This window comes from Schistocerca cancellata, chromosome 9 (assembly GCF_023864275.1).
Source record: "Schistocerca cancellata isolate TAMUIC-IGC-003103 chromosome 9, iqSchCanc2.1, whole genome shotgun sequence".
In the NCBI taxonomy this organism is placed as follows: domain Eukaryota; kingdom Metazoa; phylum Arthropoda; class Insecta; order Orthoptera; family Acrididae; genus Schistocerca; species Schistocerca cancellata.
In genome coordinates, this window is record NC_064634.1 from 121085850 (window position 1) to 121094715 (window position 8866).

At 42.6% G+C, this 8866-nt stretch overlaps 1 long non-coding RNA gene across 1 annotated transcript in view; it reads right to left on the reverse strand.

Annotated features, from left to right (window-relative positions):
* Positions 1 to 8190, reverse strand: part of LOC126100567 (uncharacterized) — a 56500-nt gene extending 48310 nt beyond the window's left edge. The window contains exon 1 of the long non-coding RNA XR_007522184.1: positions 8133 to 8190. This is a non-coding gene — a long non-coding RNA (uncharacterized LOC126100567). The remainder of the gene's footprint in view (positions 1 to 8132) is intronic.
* Between the last annotated feature and the right edge of the window lie 676 nt (positions 8191 to 8866).

Genomic DNA, 8866 nt, shown 5'->3' on the forward strand with positions numbered 1-8866 from the left:
CATGGAAATTAAGCGTTTCCGGACACGTGTCCACATAACATCTTTTCTTTATTTGTGTGTGAGGAATGTTTCCTGAAAGTTTGGCCGTACCTTTTTGTAACACCCTGAATATTAACATGCTATTTCCAGCTGCAATTTTGAATTCCCGTTTGCAATGTTTGATGATCCATCCATATCCGGTCAATGCAAAGTTATCGACAAGAGGGTATAAGTGCGAATGAATGAAGTAATACTTTTGGCAGAACAAAGCCATACGCATCTTGTCTTCTCAGTAAGAGACCTCAGCAACTCTATCAAGGAGTTAGTCGACCATTTGCAGCACAGGTAATTCGTACTGACAAACTATCGAGTAATATTCAGCTGTTTGTAGGTAATGTGGAAGCACCACAGTGTAAAGAAGTAGTATTAATGCCGCAGCCACAATTTCGAAGTAATGGCAGCCGCTTGTTTTACGCTATGTTTTCTCCAAAAACATTAATCCATTAATAGTACGAAATTAACGAGTACGGCAAAGTTAGAGTTAAAGCATAGTGTGATACAGCCGGAGCAAAGTTATAGCTTCCTGTTACGATTACAGGTACCATAGCAGGGTCCCGATCTCGACCGATGTTGTACTGGCCAGAGAAATCGTTCAGCGTGTTACCCATGGAAAAACTAACCTTTCTGAATAATGCTTTAGATCCCACTTTACTATGAACAATAGATGAATTAGTCATTGCAGAAGAGGGAGAAATTTCGTTAGTTCAAATGTTATAGCATGTTCGGAGAGTTTGAGAGAAGCGTAAACAAAACATCATAGCAATCATTGTATCAACCACTAGCGGTATGGTGGTACTAGCTTTTATGTGTGCAGCCTAATTTTCCTCAGAAGGCAAGAAATCGTGCAAAAGGAACAACCAATCATGAAATTCCTTCGGAATGGATTCGTTCTAGTAAGTAAGAGATTATAGAATAAAATGGTAAAGAAGCGATCTAGGAAAACAGTGTTAAACAAGGATAAATTTTTTTTGTGATCATTGCAACAAAAAGATGAAAGTAAATGTAAATATGTAAGATAATTCATCAAACAGATAGAAAAAGGGTGAAATTCAGAACGAATTTTTATTAAAATGCAGGTGAATTGTAAGTATGAAAACTAATGAGGGATTGCGAGAGTAGCGTGTTTCTTAGCGCAAAACAACTGGCATAACTTAACCCCACGGAAGCGTCGCCACCCACCAGCCGAGAAGCATAAACATTTCACCGATGTTTCTCGGTCAGGGAGAACGTCTATTTCGCCACTCCCAAAAGAGACGGTGAACAGCTCCGCGGAAAGTGGTTAGATCGGCGCAGACTTTGTTAATTCCATAATGCCACGCAATGGGTACCAGGTAGGACTCATCGACTAACGGAAGTTTGAATAAGCTGCAAAGGCGAAGTTGCTAAGCAAATGCTACGGAGCTGAATACTGCAGACAACTCGGGAAGAGCAGAATCAATTCGGTGATTCTGAATGACATCGTAGAGTAGAGCCACTCCTCAGTGACACAAATACTCCATCCTCTCTAGCTTGCACTGTTTACACAGTGAAGTGGTCATCAGTTGTTGTAGAAAATCGCGGCTGAGTATTTTCTCTCCTTCAGGCAGCAGTGCTTGTGATACGGAACGCTCCTCATGGACATGAAGCAAAAGCGTGAGCAATGCCAAACTCCTGGGCTACACTCTTCACACTTCGTCCTTCCCGTTTCCCGACGATTCCTCTCCGCGTGAAGTCATCCAAATGTCGTCACCGTACCATGCTGTAACGCAGAACACCCTACAGTGTACCGTAACTGCTCACTGACTGATGCACACGGTCTTTTCTGGATCCTTCGGCTGCTTCGTTCTATTAGACCAGTAGTCACTCTTATCTCACCCCACGTGACGTCCAACTTGCCGCACACGAACTAGAAACCTCTGGCGACTTGCTCCTCCTCCTCGATTCATTTCAGTCCAGTAGTTCCGTCTATTTACTTATCTCGGCCTTAGCTTTGGCACTGCAATGTACTTAGCTGTATCCTCCATCTGCATATTTCGCTTATAATGTTTTACATCCAGAAACTGTTTTGTTGGTATGTGAGTGTAGACTTTCTCGGTGTATATTGTTGACGAAATCATCTCGGGATTTCATCCGGGTAGATGTTTCGAAAATCCGCAAGGTTTCGATGAGTGTCATTCTCATCATCTTCTGGCGAAGATGATGACAATGACACTTGTCGAAATGACGCGAATTTTCGACGCAGCTACCCGGATGGAAGCCCTCGAGGATTTCATTAGTTTTGATGTTATTCTTGTACTGTGACTTCAGCAGTTAATTCAGTAGTTGAAAACGTATATAAAACAAGATTACTCTGCACCTGTGCTGCCATTGAACGTTGATAAATCAAAATAATAAATTAAACATGATATTCTATACTGTCAGGTGTTTATATTTATAAAAAACACAATGAGCATGGCATATGCCGCAGATCTTCTAAAACACCTATGCTTGGCAACTTCTTCATTACAAAAATATCAGGTTCTTTGGGTGAAAACGAAAAAGGAAGTGATTTACTTTTCCCATTTTCGTTCATTAATGTCTTAAGACATGAGGTTTTAGGGTACTTCGCCATTTAGGAGTAAGTGTTTGTAGCACAGAAGTGTCTAAATAAGATAATACGAGAAGTCCTCTCTACAACCTCTTGATAACAGCCTTTTGGTTATAATGAAATAGGTTCACGGCGCGTTCGCTCCACCCTGAGGTTTGTTGCCATTAATCAAACACAATTCCAAAACCACAAATTTATAAATTTAATACTACAAGGAGATCCTCTGATCACGGTATGTGTGGCATAGAAAGAACTGAGATATTCTAAGATACGTTATCTTTGATATCATCTGTCAAATCATGTATCAAAGATAGATATCTTTAACAATCGATGTAGTGTTGTAAAGAGTTTAACATAACATAAAATTGGCAAAGGTCCAAAGTTCGAGTCTCGGTCCGGCACACAGTTTTAATCTGCCACGAAGTTTCATACCAGCGCACACTCCGCTGCAAAGTCAAAATCTCATTCTGGTATCATAAAATTAACTTCAAAGAAAAACTAATGTCATACCTGATTCCCAAACGAGAAAGTATACTGCATTGTCCTCAAACTGCGTCATTCCACATGGCAGCGAGAGGACGCAGTGTTTATCCACGGAACTTGCAAATAAATAAACGCTTCTTGGGAGAGACCCTTATCCTTGCTTTAGCTGCCTTCCTGTGAAGCTGGGTGATTTCATTGCTCTGATCCTATAACGATTGGGACAAGTCGCAGTGTCGTCTACTAACAGAAACACTGTTTCAGTATTCCTTTTCTTCTGCATTCCTTTCGTATTAACCACCCCCGTCTTTCATTTGTCGTCACTATTCTCTGATCGCCATATCACGCCATACCAAAATAACCGAGCGAGTTAGTGCAGTGACTAACACAATGGACGCGCATTCGGTACGACGCTGGTTCAAATTCGCGTCCCGCCATCCTGATTTAGATTTTCCGTTATATCCATAAATCGCTCCGAGCAAATGCCGGGATGTTTTGTTTGAGATGGCACAGTCGATTTCCTTCCCTATTCCCGTATAATCTGAGGTTGTGCTCCGTGTATAGCGACCTCCACGTCAACGATACATTAGCTGGCCGGAGTGGCGGAGCGGTTCTAGGCGCTACAGTCTGGAACCGCGCGACCGCTACGGCCGTAGGTTCGAATCCTGCCTCGACCATGGATATGTGTGCTGTCCTTAGGTTAGTTAGGTTGAAGTAGTTCTAGGGGACTGATACTTTACTTTACTTTTCCGTGTCCAGGTCAAATTTTATTTTTCCAATAGTTAGCCACCACAAGGGCTTTGTCGTTGGCTTGTAGCAGGTCACTAAAACTGCAGGGCTCGGGCAGTAGTCGGCACATGAGCAGATGTGCCTCGTCTTGTACCTCTCCGCATCCGCAAAGAACGTCGTCATCGTTAGTGAGCAGTCCCCACTTACACAGATTAGTTTTGCATCTGGATACATCAGCCTTCAGCCTATTTAGTGTTCTCCACACTGTATAAGGAAGTTTGTTTCCAGGTGCCATTTGCTCTTTTGGTATTATCTGCGGTGCGGATTGTGCGGTTGGTTCGAATGGCTCTGAGCACTATGGGACTGAGGTCATCAGTCCCCTCCCCCTAAAGAAGGGGACTGATGACCTCAGAAGTTAAGTCCCATAGTGCTCAGAGCCATTCGAACCATTTTTTTTCAACGATACATTAAAACTTATCTTCCTTCCTCCTGCCTAAAATAAAAGAATACGATAAAAAATCCATGCTCCTCTAGACATCCAGTTTTTATTTTTAACAACTTCAATGAGTGGTCCTCCGAGCTCGACCTTGGACGAGGAATTGGTTGTTCGGTCTGTGAGTTGTCTTTTAGCAATACAATGACATATCCTTTGTATTTCGGTAGCGTAGTTGCAGGATCTCCATTTCGTAAACTGATATTTCGACCGTATACGTGTCGGTTACCTTCCGAATGAACTGGTAGACTATATCTACAGCACTTGCATCCGTGTTGTTAAACCTAAAGGTCAAGCCACTGCGCATGCACCCACAGACTCACAAGGGCCAGAGATGTTGTTCGGCGGGAAAGAGCTATGCACTTATTGAATCTTTTGTTAGAAGCTCGATCCATGCTGGGGTACGGGTACATGAAGACGAACTGTCCCTTAGCGACATACTTACTACTTGATCAAAGAAAGCGCCGAAGCCCTTCTTTTTCCAGGCTGAAGCCACCGTCTGTATTAATTAAATACTTCGCCAGACAAATTTCTGTTGTTTCCTTCAGCATCAGGTCTCAGAGTGATTAATAGACGCTGAAAGTTTGACAAAGACCCACTGCATAGTGCAACCAGCTGTTAGCAACTAAGAGGATGTTCAATAAGTCACGCAACACATTTTTTTGCTCTCTGCCAACTTCGGTCGAAAAATGCGGATTTTATTTTGGTACATCGTAAAATATTTCAGCTTCAGTCCTTATAGTTCCAGGACGCTCCGACTGGTGGCGGCGCTATGCGTAACCTTCAATTAAATTTCGTCTCTAGCGCAGGTGCGTTCCAAGCAGAGAGCTGTCTTCGAGTTGCTCTTGGTGGAAAAACAGAGCTTCGCAGATATTCATAGGTGATTGCGGAGTGTCTACGTAGATATGCCAATGAACAAAAGGACCGTGAGTCGTTGAGTGAGACGTGTATAAACACCGTAACAATGTCGTGCAAACTTGTACTATTTCCCGCGTGCCAAACGACGGCACACAACTGTGACTCATGCGATGGTGAACATGGGGGACACTTGCTGAGGCCACCCCACAACCAGGATATCGTCTCTTTCGACTTCCATCTGTTTGGCCCCATGAAGAATCTACTCCGTGGGAAGCATTATGTCGATGACGGAGAGGTTATTGATGCACCAAGACGTCTGTCAATAGAGTGGCACCATGCGGCCACTCAGGACCTCCCAGTAAGGTGGTGTAGGGCCATCACATTGAACGGAGATTATGTTGAAAAGCACGGTTCTATAGAAAGAAAAATAGGGAAATACTACAGTGTTCTGGAATTCTGATTCAACCGACCCACTTTCAGAAAAAAAACGTGTTCCATTACCTATCCAACGCCGCTTGTGATTAATGATCCACATCAGTCGGCATTCAATGAACTGCGTATCCCAAGGTGGCATCGTCTTTGTAATGTCACAATCCACAAAGAGGAAAATAAGTAACTATAAATACCGAAAAGTGTTTGATTCGACCATCTGGAATCTAATACTACTTTTAATCACAATTGCTCAAAGTCTAGGGATATCCATCCCGAGTGACTTGTCATGGTCGGCCGGAGTGGCCGAGAGTTCTTGGCGCTTCAGTCAGGTACCGCGCCACCGCTACGGTCGCAGGTTCGAATCCTGCCTCGGACATGGATGTGTGTGACGTCCTTAGGTTAGTTAGGTTTAAGTAGTTCTAAGTTCTAGGGGACTGATGACCTCAGAAGTTAAGTCCCATATTGCTCAGAGCCATTTGAACCATTTTTTGACTTGACATGGAATACCAAGTAAATCTGCTTGTTCATAAGACAGACTGCGAGACCGTTTCATCTCATAAATTCTAAGGGAATTTAATTCGCTTGTGTAGCAAATCGCTTACCTTATTTTCATTATATTGATGCCTTAGTGATATTTCTTGAGTGTGGTGCACTTCTCATGTTAGATCAGCGTAATAGGGAGGAAATTCTGAGGAAAAAGCCGAAAATTATTTAATGGGTTATTTTTGCATTGCGAGGACGTTGCAATAATAATAAACAAGAACCTGTGCGGAACATGTCTGGAAAAATATTAGGCGTTGCGGAAAGGTTTACATGAAAATGTAAGAGGCAACTGTAAAATCATCAGGACGAAACTGTCAAAAAACGTGAAATGAAAAGAGAAAAACTGTGGATTAAGAAAGATAAAGTGCCAATTTTACTATTACATGATTTTGAGGAAATATCATTTGAGTTGGGGTTTAAAAATTAATAGTAGAACAAAAATTTAGATAAAAATTTAGAAGTATTACCAACCACAAAATACCTGTAAACATTCTTATACCTATGTAAAGAATAAATATTATTCCATTACCTCAGAAAAATACAACATTCCTTCCTTTCAATGTAATGAAGGTGTACAGATACCTACTCTCTAAAATCTGTTTGTTGTTGTTGTTGTTGTTGTTGTTCTTATGGTCTTCAGTCCTGAGACTGGTTTGATGCAGCTCTCCATGCTACTCTATCTTGTGCAAGCTTCTTCATCTCCTAATACCTACTGCAGCCTACATCCTTCTGAATCTGCTTAGTGTATTCATCTCTTGTTCTCCCTCTACGATTTTTGCCCTCCACGCTGCCCTCCAGTACCAAATTGGTGATCCTTTGATGCCTCAGAACATGTCCTACCAACCGATCCCTTCTTCTGGTCAAGTTGTGCCACAAACTCCTCTTCTCCCCAACTCTGTTCAATCCCTCCTCATTAGTAATGTGATCTACCCATCTAATCTTCAGCATTCTTCTGTAGCACCACATTTCGAAAGCTTCTATTTTCTTGCTGTCTAAACTATTTATCGTCCATGGTTCACTTCCATACATGGCTACAGTCCACACAAACACTTTCAGAAACGACTTCCTGACACTTAAATCTACACTCGATGTTAACAAATTTCTCTTCTTCAGAAACGCTTTCCTTGCCATTGCCAGTCTACATTTTATATCTTCTCTACTTCGACCACCATCAGTTATTTTGCTCCCCAAATAGCAAAACCCCTTTACTACTTTAATTATCTCATTTCCTAATCTAATGCCCTCAGCATCACCCGACTTAATTTGACTGTATTCCATTATCCTTGTTTTGCTGTTGTTGATGTTCATCTCATACCCTCCTTTGAAGACACTGTCCATTCCGTCGTTCAACTGCTCTGTTTATGAATTTAAAAAAAAAAAAAAAAGATTCAAATGGCTTTAAGCACTATGGGACTCAACATCTGAGGTCATCAGTCCCGTAGACTTAGAACTACTGAAACCTAACTAACCTAAGGACATCACACACAGCCATGCTCGAGGCAGAATTCGAACCTGCCACCGTAGTAGCAGCGCGGTCCCGAGCTAAAGCGCCTAGAACCGTTCGGCCACAACGACTGGCCATAAGTTACAGAAATGTGGACCTATACCCAGACTTCCTGACAGATGTTCTATCAGCACATCATTTGCGAATAGTGTGCAGCTCCGACCATAATCCACACGGTGGCGTACGAATTACAGATGTAGAGTTTATAGGACGGCCGTACTGAATTTCATAGTGTCAGGCTTCAGATATTGTTCCCTACCACGCAGTACACAGTCCTTTTATGTATACCGTACATATAGTGAGTAACGAAATGTATAATCCATATTATAGGCTCTGAACTATCTGTTAATCAATCGGGCCACGTACATTAACTGTCGGAGATACACTCGAACGCGGCAGTAGGGGTTTCAGTGGCCTAGGTATGCACTACGAAGGCGCAGTAATGGAGTAGGCATTGTTTACAGGGAGCGGCCGTGTGTGCTGCTTACCTGTGCTTGTGTCGTCTGCCGGAGAATCAGCCATGCGGCCCACGTGTCCACAACTGACTGCTGGCTGCGAGTGCCCATCTCACGGGCACTAGCGTCGTATCAAGGCCGCGTGACGTCATCGGAGGGCCCGGCTCTGACGCAGAACGTAGTAACCGCGAGGCCACCACGCTGCCGAGAACCCGTCTTTGGCGTGATTAGCAAGTACGCAAGCAGATACTCAGATGGTCCTCATTTCAAGGTCAGCAGAGACATCAAGCCAGAGTGATGATCAATAAGCTCACGGCTGAATTACTGCCGTCACATGAGCTCCCAGCAGTCATCATCCACAGCTGGTTTACAGCAGCATAATACCGCTCGACACCATTTACGTAACTTAACTTTCAAATAATGAGATGAAGTTGTTTCAATAGCGCGTACTACAGGCACTTGTCTCCACAGAGAATTGGCGAAATAACTACGAATCAATAGTTCCTATTTAAATTTGGTCACCTTACTTATGAATGTATTCCTTGTGCGAAATTTTTGCCTTTATATGAGTTCTGCTTAGGGTTTTTATAACGCCCTATGTTCTGTTCTTCCACTGATTGTTGATATTTACCTGCAGTAGAGGGAAACGGTAAAATATCATCATCAAAACGAAGTAACTTGAAGTTAGATACGTTTATATGTGTTTATTCTTCGTTTTCCAATGTAAGAATACGAATACTTCTTCTAGGACGGGTGAGAACATTTTC